We start from the raw sequence: 20,265 nt of genomic DNA, 5'->3' as shown, positions 1-20,265 counted from the left end.
AACCTGATTCCTGCTTCTGCCACTGAAGTCACAAAATTGATCACAGAACAAGAGATGCAGTTTATGGGGCACTGCAGATTCTGTTAAGCTATACACTTGTATCCTAAGCAGAACCCATCTGAATATGATAACATCATACTCATAACCTTCTTCAGAATTATTTGATATCTTAAGTTTTATCTGTACCTTGTCAAAAAGAAAGGAAAACTACTCACAACTTGCCTGTCATAGTTGTTGTTCAACTATGGCTGCACTTTAAAAAAAAAAAAAAAATCACCTATTGGCCGGGCACCAATGGTTCACTCCTGCAATCGTAGCTACTCAGGAGGCTGAGATCTGAAGGTTGCTATTCGAAGCCAGCCTGGGCAGGAAAATCCGTGAAGCTCTTATCTCCAATTAACCTCCAGAAAATAGGAAGTGGAGCTCTGGCTCAAAAGTGGTAGAAAGCTCAAAGTGGTAAAGCACTAGTTTTGCTCAAAAAAGAGCTCAGTGACAGCACTCAACCCTGAGTTCAAGACTCACATAGGCCAAAAAAAAAAAAAGATGTGTGTGTGTGTGTTATAAGAGCGTAACATTTCAAAAGATATTCTGATTCAATTAATTTAGAAAATGATAATTCCCATTTTGATATCCATCTTAATAATTAATTTTGTCTGGACATTTTTGGCTTACATCTGTAATCCTATGTACTCCAGAGGCTGAGATCTGAAGATCTCATTTGATGCCAGCCTGGGCAGTGAGGTTCATGAGACTTATCTCCATTTAGAGAGCAAAAAGCCAAAAGTGGAGGTATGACTCATGTGGTAGAACACTAGCTTTGTGTCAGTAGCCAAGTGAGAGCCTGAGGCCATGAGCCAGCACACACACACACACACACACACACACACACACACACACACACACAATCAATCAATCAATCAATTTTGTCTTACCATGTAAATTATTTTTATCCACTACTATGAAATGTGCTTGACTTGTTCTTTTGGCTGGGATAAGAAGTTTGTTGAACACTTGTCTATGTTTGATATGAAGGAAAATAGAAATTAATGATAAATTCAAAATCTCTGAAGCCTTAGAAATTCCTGAAATATGTACCTTAAGTTCAAGTTCTATAACTCATTACACAATGTAACCGCTGACCAAGTTGCTTAACATGGATCAAAGCAAATAGTACTAAAAGCATTCAGTGACATAAACTACTTGACATAAAGTAACTAATACTATTATTACTGTATTGTATATGCTATCTTTTTATAAATTTCATGTGCAATATATATGCGACCTAGGGACATTTAAATAAATAGTTACACTTACATAATTTGTATGTCTATGTACATGAATTTATTTTCACACAATCACACATATTCAAGAATGAAAAGCAGATTTATTTTGAAAACAAAACAAATGCATAGCTCTGAGCATAGCAAAAAATAAATACTAGGCACTGGTGAGAAATATTGAGAGGGAAATGTGTTCATTTCTTTTGTTCTAACACATTTTAAATAATGCTGCATTAAAGTTTTGGTCAAGGCCAAATCCACGCAGTTATATGCTGCTGCCATCTAGCGAGCAACTTCAGTGACTACAATTTTGCTATGCCATTCACTGGCGGGTTGGAAAACAGCTTGTTTGTTTTTTAATAATTTTTTTAATGTGAAAATACTGTACAGAGGGGGTACAGTTACATGAGCAAGGCAACGAGTACATTTCTTATCCAGCATTGTTGCCTCCTCCTTTGTTTTTCTCCTACCATCCTGTCCCTCCCACCTCCACAACTACGCCCCCCTTCCGCTCTCCCCGCCTCGGCTAAATTGTAAAGTTCATTTTTCGACACAGCGTCTTGTACATCTCATCGTTGCAATGGGTCAATTTTTTGAGTCTCTTTAATGGTAGAAAACATTAGAATCTATCTGTGGGAATATTTTTATTTGCCTTCCCACTTGAATATTGTTTAGCTGACTGGCTCAAGAGGAATGATTTGCTGGTTTCTTGTTGGTTGTGGGGTTCATCTTTCTTTAAGGTGTCAAGCTGTCTCTACAACCTGAAATTTGCAATATGTATTCCTTCCCATTTGTCTCACAGGCTCTGCTGCTGTAGGAGAAAAACAAGTGTAGCTACAAGAGCTCCTCTAGTTTCATTGTTGTTATTCTTGTGGCAGAATGTGGCTTTATGAGTCCTGTATGCTAATGAACCTCAAAGAGAAGATGGAGAAACAAGAAAATATGTTTGATAATGACAAAATGATTAAAGCAGAAGCCGTTTGCCATTTACAAGCAAGGTTTCTTTACATATGATGTGATTTCTTCATTTGGAAAGATATATGATACTGAATAATTTACAAACTCAGCACCACTGAGCTCTGGATATTTCCTTGTTGGAAATGTGCAGCTGTTCCACACTGTTGTAGGATTTTGCAAAATGTCTTTACCTGCTACAAGACATTGCAAACACCCTTCTCCCAGTGTGACAAAGAAAACTGCCTCTGGAAAATCCTAGATGCCCTCTGAGCTTAAAACTACTGATATAAAAATACCTGATGATCATTATAAAGAGGAAGCAATTATTGCAGGCTTTGTAGTAATTGAGAAACAAATCTTGTATGATGCCCAGTAAATTGCTGGAAAATAAAATCGGTCCATTCATTCATATGTTTGAGAGAGCTTTTCATGTAAGGATAAATGATTTGAGTTTAATCTCAGCAGGCTCAATGATTCAGCAGCCATCTCCAGTCTCCTCTCAGTTTGCCTCTACTATAGAAATAGGGACATTTAAGAACTTACATTCTCAGCGTTCATTCTAGCTGGGTGGCCAGATGGCTTTCCTGGCATCAAGTCATACAGAAATGTCTGAAAGGAAACCAGAACTGTTACTACCAGCTTTCTCTCTTCTTCTCCTACCTTAGGAACATGTAGGTTGACTTCGGCTTGCAGCCGCCATCTTGTGGTCATGTCATTGATTGCCAGTCACTATTGTGACTTGCTGAATTTGCAGTTAAATGAATTTACCTAAGTTTCCAATTTTACATTAGAGATGGTGATTATACTATTGTATTAAAAACTAGTATGAAATTTAAATGAGAGTCGAATTTGAAGCCCTTGTCAGTCTCTGTCAATTAGGAATCACTCAATGATTGTTGGGTGTCATTTCATAGATATATTAATTCTTGAGAGGTGCCAGATATTTCCCCCCCCGGGATATAATAGTGATTATTTTACAATTATTTTTAGAAATGAAATTAGAATTGTAGATTGGAAAAAATGAATGTAGGTATATACAGATATTTTGATCACTATTATGAGACAGGGTCTTATTAATTGTCATTTTATTGGCACTGACATTAACTCGAGGGACATACTTTTACCAATTTAACTGCCAGGCAGCAATCAATGATGTAAAATAGAAAAAAAACTTATTTTCCAATAGCGTGTTGGTTTCATGGTTAGGTGTATCTATATCTGAATATCACTTTATGCATTCTCTGACATTAATTAGAAGGAAGTACATTTAACTCTTCATCTTGACTGTGTTATAAGAGGTACTTTTTGAACAAAGGTTTATGTAACACAGTAATTAGCCTCAGCTGGTTCCTAAATTGGCTCTCAGAGCTAATTTTCGAAGTCATTCTAAAATTACGAATTCCTAGCTTTCTTTCCATGTCTTGTTTTTCTCCTTCGTTAAAGGGACTGTATATGCCCTACCTATTCTTCCTATCTGACAACATATCCAAGAGAGTGGCGCCATCCCCATCTATATGTGAGTGGTGCATTCTAGAAAGGTGATAACAGAAATCCAACGGGAAATATATTGTGGTCATTATATGATAAACATAAAGAGAGCATTGGAAATTTTTTTTAAAGTAGGAGGCAAAATAAGCCTACATTCCCCCTTTCCATTCAGGTAGAATGAACTTCACAGAGTATGTAGAATGAACTTAAAAATAGATATACCCAGTATTTTCCTATTCAGAGTACTTAAGAATTGCCTTGAATTTAGGGAACAGCTCCTTCAGTGACTGGTGATGCTATAGCCCAGCTCTTCAGGCTTCTTTCCTGACATAGCACCTTTTGTTTGTCTTCATTAACATTGCTACATGCATATCTGTAATACTACCAGTAAAGAGTACCTTAAGTCATGGTTTTATCCCAACTTCATTCTCATGACAGGAATATTCTTTGTCAACTGTCATTTACAACTGTAATTGCTAGCCTCAGACATATACATCTTTTAGGGTAAAGAACAGACTCATGTTCCAGGTAGCCTTCTTAGACTTCACTTCATTGTCAGGTTGTTGTTGTTGTTGTTGTTGTTCCTATAGGGATTGCTTGTAATTGTGATGATAGTGGCTTAAACATCACAACCCTCTAAGGTTCAGACATCAGTCTCAGATGTAATTTGTTTATTGACAAGGTGGTATCATTAAGAACAAAAGATCTTTCTGTCTTATATTTTGCTGTTTGGACATGTGGTGTCTTGGCCATAAGCAGCTGCTTTGTAGCAGGAATGATCTTGGATGAATTTGAGCTAGAAAGAGGATGGGCAAGAGTAGTGATAGTTATAATTTTATTTCAAGCATCTCCTTAAGGGCCTCTCAGTCACAGTGTCAAAGACCCCTTAGAAGGAAATATGAGAAAATAAATTATTAGATTTCCTTGTCACCAAAGTAGAATTAAAAGAAGCAAGAAGAAGATTGAGAATAATTGTTGAGTCTATGAATCTAAAGTGTTTTATACACATAATTTTTCATTGGTTCTCTTGCATTTGTGCTTAAAGCCCTGGTCTGTAGAAAAATGTTGCCCTTCTTCGAGACTCAGATAATTTTTTCCAACCAACTTTTACAGACCTCCCTGCACCAACCAAAGACTAAGCCAAAGGTCTTCACAGCACGCTTCCATGACATCATTTGAAAACCTTTATAGAAAAAGCTTGGTAGAGTCATGTGAGAGATAATTAAAATTGTGTATGATAAAGAGAGATTTAAGACATGATACATACAGGGAAGTCTTTTTTTCTGTATAGTTTCAAAAGAAAGACAGCCTATACAAATAGAGTTCAGAAAAGAAATAAAAATAATATTGGGAGCATAGAGAACAACAAAACTCCAACAGAGCTAAAGAAATTTAACCAGAAATAGCTACTATCAGAGATCAGATAGACTCAGGATAAAAAGAAAATAAAGATAGATCAGTCCATCTTCCTTTCTTTCTGAGGATCTCATAGGGGAAAGGTGAGACTGAGGAGAAAGGGTGGTGGTTTTGAGCATTGAGAATGATAGCATCAGTGAAGATGAAGACTGCCTAATGAAGTTTCTTGTAAAACTATATAGAGATCTAGAAAAGCTATGGAGGGAGGGATTGTTCACTAAATAAAAAGGTGGGGAAGAGAGAAAAATAAACATTTTAAGGCTGATGTCAGTTGTAGATGGCCTCCTCTAGCTAAATGTAATTGTTTAGCACATCTTAGCTTGCTGAACACAGTAATTTTGACAATGACCTCTAAAAAACTACAGGTCAGGATGGACTATTGATCTCCATTAAATAGTGGATGTCAATAATAGTATGTACAGTAGAAGAAAGAAAGGTTCTGAGAGTATGGAAACCATTAATGTGGCTTCAACATTAATAATGCAATTTTGGCTTTGATTTTATGAACAGGCTAGATGCTAGGGGTCATAAAGTAGCAGCACAGTGTTTTGGGCAGACCTCAAATATATTATAACAAAGAAAAGTGTGCATTCAAAATGATCACAGAAGGAATAGAGCCAGAGGAGATCACACACCACTGCCAAATTTGCTTTCCTTCACATGTACTGTAGATAATGTGGTGGCTTCATGTTGCCAGCAGTCATGACATTTCTATTAGCAAGTTATGTGACGTGGTCTCTATAGAAGGCCATTCATTGGACAAACACATCAATAGGGTTTAACTAAATTGGAAGTAAAGCGTTATGAATTACAGATTAAAGTTGTCAGTGACGAGCAGAGGTTGGCACTCTTACTTCACTATTTAGCTTAGAATGAGAGAAACAAAGGAAGACAGTTATGAGAAAATGATGGCATTCTCATTGATATATGTGAAGGTATCTGTACAAATAGACACATCATTTTATGCAGTGTGTTGTTGGGGAGAGAAAAGGGAAAAGGAAGTGTGGCCAAAGAAACCATTTGTCTTAAGATTTATACCTTGATTTTTATCATTGGCATTTGAAAAAGGCAGCCTAAAACACACAATAGCATCTGTGTGCTGGCCAGATTCTACTTAGAAGAACTATGGAACTCTTTGACATAGGTTGAAGAGAAGAAGACAAATGATCAGGGATTGATGTATATATGAATTTGTATACAATGGGATACACTTATAAAAATGTTATATCTAGCTATGAGTTTGCATTTAACATCCTAGCACATATACCTATGTAGAGCCCTCACCCACATGCAGAATACCCTAAAAATATCATGGACAAAAATATAGGTGGGAGACTACGAAGATAAAACTATGGAAATACAAAAATAAAAGATGAGCTGGTGATAGTATGAGTGTCAACTTTTTAATAATAACAAGTTATTAGAATCTTTCAAGAGTGAAGGATGATTCAAGAGGAAAACAAAACCAAAAAACCTCAATATAGCAGCTTTGAGAGTTCATGTCTGAACACAGAGTGATTTTCCAGCAGCAGTTTCTGGTGACAGTTTCTAAAGGCCTTCCCTGTGTGTGGCTTTTATAAACAGAGTTTGTGTCATCTTCCCTGCATTGCCCTCTGGATGGCCTCAGAGAACAATAGGCTCATTTATCAGTGACCATGTGGACAGTGCTGAACCAATCATGTGTAGCCATGAATTCTTTAGTTCTCTGAACTTCAACTTGGGAAGACTGAACAATTTGAACCGAGAGCTCCAAACTTCGCCTACTTACAGTGGAAAAATGAATGGTGAGGTTGGAATATAAAGACTTCTGAATTCAGAATAGGTCTAACTGTTCAGAATATTTTTGCAAAGACTATAAATATGTGAAAGATGAAAACAAAGGATCTATTTAGAAAGCCAAATACATTAAAGAGTGAATTTTTACATATATACGCTGACAAAATAGGTTGGTTTATAGATGTCTTTTAGATTTGCAGATTGAATATACTGAAAAGTAATCATCAAAACTTTGAAAGGTTAAGGAATTCGGGGTCTCAGAAAGATTTCTGGAAGAGGAACACTGCAGTATATAATTACTTTGGATACATCTTATAGCAAAGGAGAGAATTGATTAGGGAGTCTTTGGAGCTGGGGAGAGGGACCATATGAATGGCAAAGCTATGACTGCCAATTTTACAAACTTACCTAAAGACATTGTCATGGTTTGGTTTGAGTGATAAGACTGTTTTCAAGTAATGTATAAAAGAAAATGGCTTTAAAATAAAATGGTGTAAGAAAGAGATTTGTAACAACGAAGTTATATTAAGTGAAACTATTATACAGTGAAATGATATAAAATAAAGCATACAGATTATTTCATTAGCTTCAACTATTGATGTATGTTACAAGGGATCATATAGCATTATTGATTTTTATTGATTTCATATAGAAGTGTTTCTTTCTTTGTCTTTCTCCCCCCACCCCCACCTGTTTGGGGCTTGAACTCAGGGCCTGGCTGTTGTCCCTGAGCCAGTTTGTGCTCAAGGTTAACACTCTACCATTTGAGCTACAGTGCCACTTCCAGTTTTTCTGAGTAGTCTGTTGGAGATGAGTCTCATGGACTTTCCTGCCTGGGCTGGCTTTGAACTCAGATCTCAGCCTCCTGAGTAACTAGGATTACAGGCATGAGTCACCAGCTCCAAGTTAAAAGTGTCTCATTATAAAGTGAAATGTCAAAATTCCTGCCAGTTACTCTACAGAAGAAAGAAGGAGAAGGAGAAGGAGGAGGAGGAGATTTTAACAATAGATAATTTTCCTAATGAAAAAGAAAAATGCCTTTGTAGATGGGTTATTTTCTTTTACTTAGTAGTGGCTCTGGATTTTTTAGTTTAAGTTTTATAGAAATTCACATACGTATTTATTGAAGTAGTACTGTAAGACTTGTGACCAAAGCTAGTAGCCTATCTCCCCTCTTACCTTTCCTCCTTATCTTCTTGCTGCGTTTCCCCACAGACAGCTTGTTTCATCTATTAGAGCTTTTCCTCCTTGGATTTGTGTATGAATTCCTTAACTATATGAATATGATGCCTTATCTTATTTATTTTAGCTTTAGACATGTTCCATGGTATAATCATTAATCCACTGTCACAGGAACATGAAGATAACAATTCTCTGTCTCCTTCACCCTGGGTCTGTCTCAGTGTTATCCTAAGATTTTCTTTAACTTGATTTTTAAGGACTCTTTTTCCTGGGTTAGTCTCTCATTTATTTTTCTTTGGAGTACTAGGATTTGAATCAAGAGCTTTGTGGTTGCCATGCAGGTGCTCTACCCTTTGAGCCACATCCCCAAACTAGTGAGTTCTGATTTAACAAAACCTCGCTCACTGCTTTACTGAGCATATTAAGGAGAGACCTAAAGATTACCTTGGAAGTTACTGAGGTCATCCAGGTAAGATCAGGAAAACTTGGACCAAGGAGGTGGCCTTGGAGATAGTGATAAAAGAATGGAATCTAGATATATTTTTCCTTTAACCTTCTATTTGGAATTACTTACCAGGGTATTAAAAAATAGTGAACCATAGAACTCCCATATGGGTTCTGTGGTGGACATTTTGCCGTATTTATTAGTTATTATCATCTGCCTCCCTCTCCATCGTGTTCCAGTACATAACAGTTCTAACAGTTGGGAACATCATTCATTGATTCAATTTCTGCAGAGATAAACCTCTCTCTTCTGCTGCAAGGATGTAGTGCTCACTGGTAGAATGAAGCCATCATCAGCACAGTAGATCTGCAGTGGGGTACTAAAGAATCTTTGTGCTGATTTTCATCTCATTATTCACACACACACACATGTTGTGGGGCTTGAACTCTGGGCCTGGGCTCTGTCCCTGAACTTCTTTTGGTCAAGGCTAGCACGCTGCCATTTGGGCCACAGTCTCACGGACTTTCCTGCCGTGGCTGGCTTCAAACTGCCATCCTCAGATCTCAGCCTCCTGAGTAGCTAGATTTGCAGGTATGAGCCATCAGTGCCCAGCTTATTTTTTCTATAACTTCTAGGTATGCTTTCACCAGCTTATTTTGTATAGCTTCCCTTTCAGGCTTTTAGCTCTACCTCTCTCAACCCCTACAACTCATTTATTTTCTAACTAATAAGTGTGTGTTAATCACTCTGGTCTGTCCATTTTTCTGAGTCCTGTGGCTCTATATCTTTTTCTTCTTAGCCTTTCACTTGTATTGGGGCTTTAAAAGGTAGGAGGCACCTATTATCAAATGTTTTGTCAATACAAAGTATTGAATACCTTTAAAAATATAAGTTTGCATTTCAAGAGATCTACTAATGTACTAAAGGTACATTACATTCAAAGCAAAGGAATAGTTTTTTTTTCAGAGTATTTGGAGGACAATCTTTGTTACCTTTCAGAAAGACATCTGTTTGGAGACCATTGCTGTACATTGCCATCAGCAAATCTTAAATCTGGCTGCTTATGCTAGACTGCTTGTTGATTTTGGATTAGAAACAGTTAAGTTCAAGTTGAATCAGGGAAACACATGTTTGCTTAGTAGAAAGAATGCTTCTACTTTTTTTGTTTTGATGTTTTTCTTGTGTGTCTGTGTGGGTGTTTTGCCTCTGGATCCAGTCCCCCTTTCTTGAATAGATTTTATGTCCTTGCAAGATGAATTCTACATTCACTCTGTATAGATCAGCTGCAAATACTTCAAGACAACCTTCTCTTTCTAATACCAGTGTTATCTGCTTCATCACCTTCACTCTGCTGACTGTTTTCCTATTAAAACCATGTTTTCCTATCTGAAATGGTGCCATGTATTGGTAATTAGGTTGCAACTGAGCCTCTTAATTTCATTTGGTGCAGAGCTGGGCAAATGGAGATCTTATGTAACAAGTAGACACTAACTGACAAGCTCGGGCATTAAGGTCTCCTACACATATTTTCAAACAGATGCCAAGAAACCTTTTTCCAATTCATCATTGCATGTCATCAGCTAGCTATCCATCTCATGTTTACTTCCCGAAAGAAGCTATTATAGAGTCATTTTTCAGTAGAGCCTCAGAAGTTAGCTTTTCCTCCCAGAGGATGGCAGTAACCATAGGCCAGGAAATTTTTTTCTTTCCAGTCCCAATATTGAGTTATTTCTTGAGACCTTATCCACATTGGAGGATTGATTTTCAACATTTAGATACTGCAGCAACTTATCATCAGAAGACGTGTGCTGTGGGTCCTTGAGCCACTCCTTTTATCGATCTGAGGCTGCAATTCTCCATCCGGATCATGGTAGCTGAGATACCAGACTGCCAAAGTACTGAGTAATTCTGATAGCAAAGTGAAATGGAATAAAGGGAAGTACTTTTCAAATTTGTCTGGGTCTTGACATAACTTTATTATATGATGTAGGGCCCAAGGCAAAACACTCACAGAGCATACTTAAGTTTCAATCTTTTTTATATGGGTAATGTTTCAAATTCGAGTAAACTCTTCCAGAAATGAATTACTGCTCCTTCTTTGTTCTGGGTTTGGGATGAGTTCAGAATTGGACAATATAATTGACTTATAGAAATATCATGAAATAGCAGCACTTGGTTCTAAAGTAAAGAGGCATTTCTTAGGGAAAGAGCCTGGATGAGGATCAAGAAACTGTAAACTCTCCGGAAAGCTCCATTAGCTGAGTGTGACAATGAACCCTGCCTTTATTTATTTTATTTTATTTTTTTATGAACTTTGCCTTTAAATTCTGAGAGACTCAGGGTCAAGTCTAAACTTCATGCTTGCTTAGCTAGGACAATTTATTTAACTTCTTCTTGCTACCATATTCTCACATGGAAATGTGAACCATAATACAAGACACTTAAAACATCTCTAAGAATTTAAAGACGTAAAATCTGTAAGGACCCCATCATAACCAACAATGACAGGGATAGCAGTACAGCAGCAGCATGGTTATTAGATAATAATAGTGCTAGTAGTTGTCATAGTAATATAAATAATGGGCTGGTAGTGTTTGTACTATTCCAGATTTCAGGGACTGTGGATATGTGCCTACATGCATGAATATCTTTTTCTCCAAAAGTCTAGGAAGAAAATATATTGTGGTCATAATTGTTAGAAAGAGAAACTGAGACCCAGGGAAATTAAATAAATCAATTACAATCATAACAAAGACATCATTTGAGGTAGAGACCAAGCAGTTATTTCTGCTGTGGGTACATCCACTCACCTTTTGCCCTCTATCAAAAGAAAGGTCAATGAAAGGCCATTGATATAAGGAAGTTAGCAATGAGAAGATAAACTAAACATGAGAAACCACTGTAAACAATGAGGAATTAGTCTTGCACATGCTTATCTGGGTTGTGATTAAGAATTTCATAGAACTAGAAAGGTGGGGATGGCATCCCAAACTCTGGCAAAGGCGGCTTGAAATGCAAGATTAGCTGACTCCAGTTTTTGCTGATAACATGTGACCCTACTTCTTATCTTGAAAATGCTGCCTTTCCACAAGGCAAGCATATCTGTTGAACACCTGCTTTCCTTGCTCAGGGTACCTTCAGCAGATAGCTGAATTCCCAGTTGCTCAATTCTGAACATATGCCATTTCAGAGTAATATTAGACAATGACAGAACCTGTTGTCCTATAAATTAATTTAATGTTCTCCCTCAGGATAGAAGATGACTGCTTTCTAAAAACAATGTTTTCACTCAAGTTACGATGGCTTGTTAAAACACACAGAGCATGAGGTTGACAGGGAGGAATAAGGAAGCAAATGCCATCTCAGGAGGCAGAAGGGAGCCAGAGTTGAGGGTAGAGGAGTTATTTCCTTGTCTCCTCTAGGCAATCAGCATGGGATATGGCTGCCTGTGTAAAGTATGGCTCCACTGGAAAGTAGATGATAGGGCAGAAACGTGAAACTCTTACAGTCCATTAAATGGGAAGGGCTTAATGAGCACCAGAGTGATACTGAGGGACCCACACCACTTTAGCACTACAAGAAGAAGAAGTGGAATGCTTATAAAGTAACATGTTGTATTTGTGAACTGTTTTTCAGCCAAGAGCGAGGAGGATTTGTGAAGAAAGATCATGAATAACAATGTACTCTATTTACTCTGGAGTCAATCATGATTTTTCTCTCTTATCCTGTTTTTTCTTCTGCATGTTTCTCTCTGGATTTACTGTACCAATCCCCTTTTTACCCCTATATTTTGTGACTCCAAATCTGTGTCTTGAAGAAATTCTCTGAACAGAAGTTGATGTGCATTATCATTCACATCCTCATTTTTTGGGGGGGAGGAGTTCTTTCCAAAGTCATTCTACTTTTTCTTTTGTTTTAATCTTTCTGTGAATTCTGAAGACATGCAGTATTTCAAATATTGATTATTGAATGAGACATTTTTAAGTATTAGCTTTAATTCACTGAATATTCACTCAATAGTCATTCAATAATATCACTCAATATCATTCAATAAACAGGGTGTACCTAGCATATACAAAATCCAGAGTGCATGAAATTTAGCAAGGAATAACTATTTAGTGAATAGCCAAAAGAAAGACATTCACTTCAGTTCAACCTGGTAAATGTAAAACAACTACATGCATATGAAATAAGAAGTGCAACTTTCTGGGAATTTTAAGGAATTACTAACATAATGTGGGGTAGGTGATTTGGAGATTAGCTCAGGCATAGGTAAGTACCCCTGGGGTGTGTCTGTGCTTTGAACTATGCCCAGTCTACACAATACAGTAGCTGACATACTGATTCAAGAATGTGAGAAAGAATAATTGTGGGTGGTCCATGAAGTGATTTGTGCAGTAGAATAGTTATTCTTATGGTGAAAACAGAGACAGGAAATTTTAGCACTGCTAGAAAGCTGTTTCTGCCCACCCTGGGATGCTGATTCTGTCCTGTTCCCATTACCGCATCAATGGGATTGAGGCCTGGTCCTCAGGTGGGCTGACTAAGAAACTCAACAGACAATGGAGAAGCACTCAAGATGGTTTAAGCACACCGGCAGCATGAGGAGGTCTTGTTTGGAAGATGGCAGTGGCTCAGGAATGGAAGGGGATTAGTGTAGTGGGACAGATGAAGAGGGCATCCTGCTAAAAGGGTCTCACAACCTCCATGTCTAATGGTGGTAGCATGCAGAGCACTTGACACATGCTCCTGAACTTCTAGTTGGGGATGGTGGGGGCACCAACAGAAGGGTAAAGTCAGAAGAAAACCGATTTGCCAGCATTATCCTGAGGGGGTGAGGACACCCACAGCATCTTATAGGAATTATGGTCTGGGTCAAATCCATGCCAAGTGCTTAATAGAGCTATTTACTAGGAGCACGCAGCTTTTAAGTTCTGCTCACTCAACAAAAACATTTCTTGTTGGGTATTTGGGTATTGTTTATTTTTCTTGAGTTTTTTTTTTTTTTAGCTTGTTTGCTGTTTATGTTTTCAGCTAAGTGATACACAGCCAGGTCACTCTGAAAAACAACTACATTGATGATAAACTTCTAATATTTTTCAATCTGTCTTTGGTGCATCCTGTAGTTTTTCTGGGACCAATAAAAAATACAGGCTTTCTTTTTCATGAGAAATGTGTTGATAAATTTCTGTTCCCAAATGCTAAAGTCCCCACAAAGAAGAAAAAAGTAATAGTTTTTTTTTCCTGAGTCTATTAATACCTACACATAATTTGATTCCAGTGTGTTTCTCAAAGCTATATAATTAGAGAGGAAAAAGTTCTCTTCCTGAGTTCTTGTTATCACATGTCAGAGGAACCAGAGCACTGGCTGTCTTGAAATAGATGTGACCTTTCCAGTCTTCCTAGGAAGCTATGGATTGATCATTTCTACAACAGAAGACACTTCCATTGTGTTCTAAGTTTACATGGGAAGCTTAACTACCTTTTGAACCATGCTTTTCCTTTGGGATAAATAGCTGGATGACTACACAACTTGGTTAATTATGAAATAGCCTCTTACCAGCTGAGGTTATGAAAATAAGAATAAATGGTGGTGCTAGAAAGCAGGCATTAGGTAGACATGCTATAGTCTGACAATTCCCTTAAACAAAGATGATGATTTACCTGGCACGTTCTAAACTACTTCTGAAGCAATGCATGAAGGACTATAGCACCTTTAAATATTGGATTCATTTTCAGAATAACATATTTAAAATGATGGAGCTCTTTGACTGCAAAGCCATTACTAGACTCGGAAAAAGATGAGATTTTTAGCCTAGCTCTGATGAATCACTTGTCTGACCCTCTCTCTGCCTGTCTGAACCAAGAGCATTTTCAATGACTTTGACTTTTTTAAACCTCTTTATATCAAAAAATCTTATATTATCTTTGTTTCTGGCTTATAGCAGATACTCTTAAAATGTCTGCAGAAAATGGTTCCAATAGGAGACTTCCTAACAGGAGATAGCCAGAAAACAATATGCCCTGGATAAGAATTAAAGGATTTTTAGCTGGGCACGGGGGCTCACACCTGTAATCTTAGCTACTCAGGAGGCTGAGATCTGAGGCTCATGGTTCAAAGCCAGCCTGGGTAGTTAATTCTGTGAAACTCTTATCTCCAAGAAACCACCAGAAAAACGAAGTGGTGCTGTGGCTCAAATGGTAGAGTACTCGCCTTGAGCTGAAGAGCTGAGGAACAGTGCCCAGGCCCATAGTTCAAGCCCCACTACCAGCAAAAAAAAAAAAAAAAAGGAAGATTTTTACCTACTACTGAAAGAAATTATTTAAAAATACAAACATAACTTTCTCTGGGTGAAGCATGTGTGTCACTGATATGTGAACAGGAAAATTATTTGCAGTGTGTGCTACTACAGAGGTATGTACCTATAACTACATTAATGCTATTAAGGAGAAATGTTGGTAACACTCTGGTTACTGTCTTGTTTCTGTTTTTCTTTCCTCCCTCTTTACTATTGAGAAATATTACCTGAACCTGTAATGATCTTCTCCCCACTGTTAGGGTCATTTTATCTATTGTGGAAAATATTAAATGTGAGCTGGGGATGTGGTTCAAGTGGTAGAATGCCTGCCTGCCACCAAAAAAGGACAGAAAAATGTAGTAAGGGCTGAAATAGTACCTAATATACATGTTACTGTTATGCACTGTACAAAAGTGTAAGAGAAGATTTGTAATAACTCTACCTTGTTGTTTAAGTATATACATATATATATGAATATATATATACATATAAATATATATGTATAGAATTAAATATACTCAATTTGAATACTCACATTGATGGTGTGCATTGTGCTTCCTGTAAAGAGAAGCCACATAAAATTGTTCAACACTGTGAATCCTCAATATAAAGGAATAATGAGATATACATTGAACAGTATTGTTAAACCTGGAACTCCTTATGCCAACATATATTTGGCAATAATGTACTGCATCCTAATAGTACACATGACACATGTTTGGTTTTGAAATAATTAGGGCCACTAGAGGATAATCTTCTGAAATTAAAGTCAGTTTTTTTCTTGGAGCTTATTAGAATATAACTCTATAAATTAAATCAAGACAGTTAATGTTTAAGCTACTTACTACTATTTTAATATAAATGATGCTTTTTGCATGCAAAGTTATACTGATAAATGACTAAGAAAAAAGTCCAAATCTAAACACTTGGTGGAATAAGTATAAAGGGCTTTTTTCAATTTCTGCCTACTGATTTGTCATATGATCTCACATGAACTCCTCAGGCATGAACTCCTCAAGCTGAACTCCTCAAAGCATCAGTGTTCCTACCCATAAAATGTGAAGAACACTGTACTGATAATGCTGTCATTGGTCAGACAAAGTATAGTCTAGAAAATATAGATGAGAGGGCATATTGCGTGTTCAGTCTGTTGACCTGATTCTGAGAATCTAAGTTTGTGTATATAAGATTCTAAAATTGATTATTTTATTATCCTCTTCAGAGGGGCCACAGATTATAAAAAGGAAAATACAGATGAAGCAGTCATCTCAATACAGTAGGATAAGTCCAATATGAAATCACATTCACACTGAACAACACACAACACGAAGAGGTTTTCTATGGAAGGTTTTCTATGTGGAAGTCAGAATTGAACATTCTAAGTTTCAATTCAGCTGAGAAGGTAGCTCTGAGGAGAAAATGTAAGTCTATGGGAGAAGCAATGGAAATTAAGATATGATGGAAAAACTGAACTTGCACAGGAGGATTTCATTCTGCAATGAGAAGGTACAGAAGAAAAAAAAAAGATAAATATAGATTCCACTAAATTAGGCAGTAGAGGGACAAGAGAAAGAGGAAGCATGCTCAATGTAAGAGACAACTCCTGAGACAAAAAGCTTATTATCACTAAGACTTAAAATGGATTGAGTTCCTGGAGCAAGCAGAGTCTTCCTTCTAAGCCAGCTCAGCCTTTCTGTTTGAAGAACTCACCATAGAACAAGTGTTAGGAGGAAATGGAGAAAAAAATGGTAATTTAGTTTATTGCAAGTTCATTAGCTTTCAGGTTGAACAACAGGGATGTGATGAGTACAAAACTTATTCTTTTTTGAGACTGGAAATATACTTTAAAGAGGATGGAGCTAATTCTCTATAATCAGGGTTAACAACCTCTATGACCTTAATACTTTAATCCCATACTTGAAACTGTTGCCTGGTTTTGACCACTAGCTTTTAGCAAATTATAGGTTCCTGATTAGCAATTTCTAAATGGGACTTCAGCAAAAATGTCTCAGAACTTAGAAGTCTGTTTCCTCAAGTGCATCCTCAGACAGTCTTTTGTCTCACAAAGGACTGAGATAACTAATTTCTGTAGCTTTCCTGTAGAAAGTGAATGGTGCCACCCTAGCACCCTTCCGAGTCCCAGAAGTGGCCAAATTGAAGTGTGGGGAAAAGTAATGGATTCCACAATTGCTTTTCTTCATTAGGGAATCAATATTCTTCTTTGAAGATGAAGAAATGTCCTATTTGTTTTAAGTATTATGGGGATAAATGCATTTGTGAAGGGATCCCACTTGCCTATGTCTGTAAGAAATGCTTCATCCAAAAAGCACTTAAAGGTGTTAATACATTTATGTGTGTATTATTTCTGTTGTTGTTGTTGTTGTTTTAAAATACAGCTTAGACACGGGAGTGGGGATCAATGTAGTTCTAAATTAAGAGAGCAGTGGATCGCAGTTCTGAGAACTGTATAACAAGCCATGCTTTGGAAATGTGTCTGGGTGTCCTTAGAAACCTTCGGCGGGGTGGGGGTGGGGGGCTAGGCGGAGATTGGGAGGTTGTATGTGGAAAGACTTGTATGAAAACTAGCAAAGCAAAACATACAATTAAGGCTGAGAGTTAATAACAATTTTCAAGAGAATAAAACCACTGACATCAGCTGCTAAAAATCAGTAATGCCCCAACTCTTCAGGTTTCAAGTGAATTGATTCAATGTCAACCACATCAAAATATCCCTGCAAAAGATGAAACATTAATTTTGTGGTAAATATATATATATACATATATATTTTGTTTTGTTTGTCGGTTGTGGGGCTTGAACTCTGGGCTTGGGCACTGTCCCTGCACTCTTCAGCTCAAGGCGAGCGCTCTACCGCTTGATCCACAGTGCCACTTCCCATTTTCTAGTGGTTTATTGGAGATAAGAGTCTCACAGACCTTCCTGCCCGGGCTGGCTTTGAACCGTGATCCTCAGATCTCAGCCTCCTGAGTAGCTAGGATTACAGGTGTGAGCCACCAGTGCCTGGCTTTTTTTTTTGTGGTAAATATTTTTAAATATGGCATAGGATGTACTGTCTGTTCATTGTTTCCTTTAGAAGTTTAACAGTGAGTGGGTAGCTAGTCAAACCTTTGGGGGAAAATAATCATTGACTACAAAATGCCATCAAAATCTAAAAATGTCATAATCACTGGGGAGAAGAAAACCAAAACAAAATGAGAAAACAACAAATATACTACCTTTTCCCACATACACGATCGCATAGTCCTTTAAACAACAAAGCTTTCAATACTCCAGAGAACTAGGTTGGATTTTCTGCGTTCCCCTTTAGAGACACTATTATATGATGCTCAATTTTAGAACATGGAAGTTAGAGAAATGCAATTTTGTCCATTAGTCTGCACTTATTAAGTCAGAAAAGTTTATCTAGATGTGTAAAACATTTCCTGGCAACCCTTAGACATTGACAGTGGTAAGAATCAGAAGTCTACCAGTGTCATAGCAAGCAAGTGAAAGAGGAGCTGGGCAGAAACTTGCTTCCTTTTGTGTTTATAGTCAGTTTGACTCTATTTTAGATTGGATGTACTTTGCAGATTCCTGTAGATTAATCCTTAGGGACTCTGCAAGCAGAATATGTACCTAAATGATCAGAAAAAAAGAACAAAATTCTGTTCCCCAGAGATGCTGGCCAGTGGTTTCTCTGATGGAAATAGGCAGCTCATGGTCAAGTGAACTTGGATGACTGTCACAGGCAGTATTCATTCTAAGGTTGTTTGAAAGAAACTCCTGATTGTAATGAACAGGGCTAGGAGCTGGCAGAAGGTCAAAGGGAGGTGGGTGGTGAGTCTGGAAGAACAGGAAAATGGGTCACAGTACTATTTCAACACTAGCCTTTACAAACTTTGTCTCAGTAAACATTTCCTTAATTTTATGGTAAAGAAAAACAACAAGTTTTATGCTTCAGGTTTGCTTAGCTTGTGTTAGGTAATTAGATATGTAGGTTTAATTGACCGATAAAGAGAACACCATGCGGTATTGAGGCAGAAAGAGAAGTTTATTTTACCAAGCTGCTGCCCTGCCCCCACGCCAGCGTCTCCCCCGTGGTGGAGACCACATGGCATGGCCGGAAGGATCAGGCTGAGGTCTGACCTGGGTTTAAGTAGGAAAGGGGCAGAGAGAAGGTGCTGGGCCAGGTGAGGGAAGGTGTGGCCACACTGAATGTGGATGTGACCTCAAGGCTTGGGACCCTGCCCTGGTCATGGGAAGCATGGGAAGCAGGATGTGACCTTGGAGGAGGGGGAGGTGACTGTCCAGGTGTGCCAGTTTCCTAGGTGACACAGGTAGTAGGAGGGGACTTAGTCAAGAGGAGGGAGGAGTCTGCCTGGCCTTCTCAGGGCGGACCTTAAAGCTTGCTTGCTAAGCAGTCTCACTTGAGCCAAGCCTCTATTCCAACTTTTTGTTTCTTGTTTTGGAGATGGAGTCTGCAGGACTTTTCTGCCAGAGATCCTAGCTTTGAACCTTGGTCCTCTAAGTCTCAGCCTCTAGAAGCTAGGATTACAGGAATAAGATCCTGGCATCCAGCAAGCTTTATGGTTTTGAAGAAAGCAGAAGGCAAATATAGAACCTATTCAGTATTGAATATATTGATGCATCTATTAAAAATATTGATGGATTTTAATTTTTATTAACAACTACTCTGGGAAAAGCACTAGGTTGGAGTTAGGAAAGGTAGATCAGGAAAATCTAGCATCCTCAGTGTGGTCTATGTAGAAAGACCATAGAAATACTGGCTACGCATATGTTCTAGGCTAAATCCTAACCACTTTAAATTACTTTATGATTCTGGGGCTCTCCTTAAAATTTTAGCTGTGAATAGATTCCAGTTCTAATCTAAATTTCAACAATTCTCCTAAAATTCTAAAATCCATAAGTGGGAATAATCTGTAGTATCGTATTGCATTTGATTCTCATGAGTCTATTTTAATTATTGTTTCAATAGTTTGCGTAATAGTTAATTTAAAAACTGCTCCCCATCAACCACGTGATGACTTCCAAGATTCTAAATACATAAGCAAAATTGTGTGGCTACATGCACAGAGGGAGAGGATCCAAAAGTTTCTTCAAGTTCTCAAATGCTACATGAAGGTTATTGAGTTCCAGTAAGTGGGGATTAAAACAAAAACAAAAAAAAAAAAACAACAAAAACCAACCAACCAACAACCAAACAAAAACAAAAGCAAAAATCAGATCTCTAGCAGGAGTAGAGTGAGGTGACTTAGACTTGGCATACTCTATGATAGAAATGGCATCCCAGGTGCCCTTTCAAACTACATCCTGTTCCCAAAATTTGCATAGCCAGGATACATCCACCAAACTGCAGGCAGGAGAAGGTTCTTCAGAGTCCTTGATTCCAAAATATTCCTACCC

General features: G+C 37.7%; 1 protein-coding gene across 2 annotated transcripts in view; it reads left to right on the top strand.

Moving 5' to 3' along the window:
* The window catches only part of Gas2 (growth arrest specific 2), a 109,917-nt gene that overhangs the window by 88,609 nt on the left and 1,043 nt on the right, over positions 1 to 20,265 (top strand). The window lies entirely within an intron of this gene.

This window comes from Dipodomys spectabilis, unplaced genomic scaffold, assembly GCF_019054845.1.
Source record: "Dipodomys spectabilis isolate Male_0828 unplaced genomic scaffold, ASM1905484v1 ptg000145l, whole genome shotgun sequence".
Taxonomy (NCBI): Eukaryota; Metazoa; Chordata; class Mammalia; order Rodentia; family Heteromyidae; genus Dipodomys; species Dipodomys spectabilis.
Note: the sequence above shows the minus strand (reverse complement) of the source record. Positions and strands in the feature narration are given on the sequence as shown.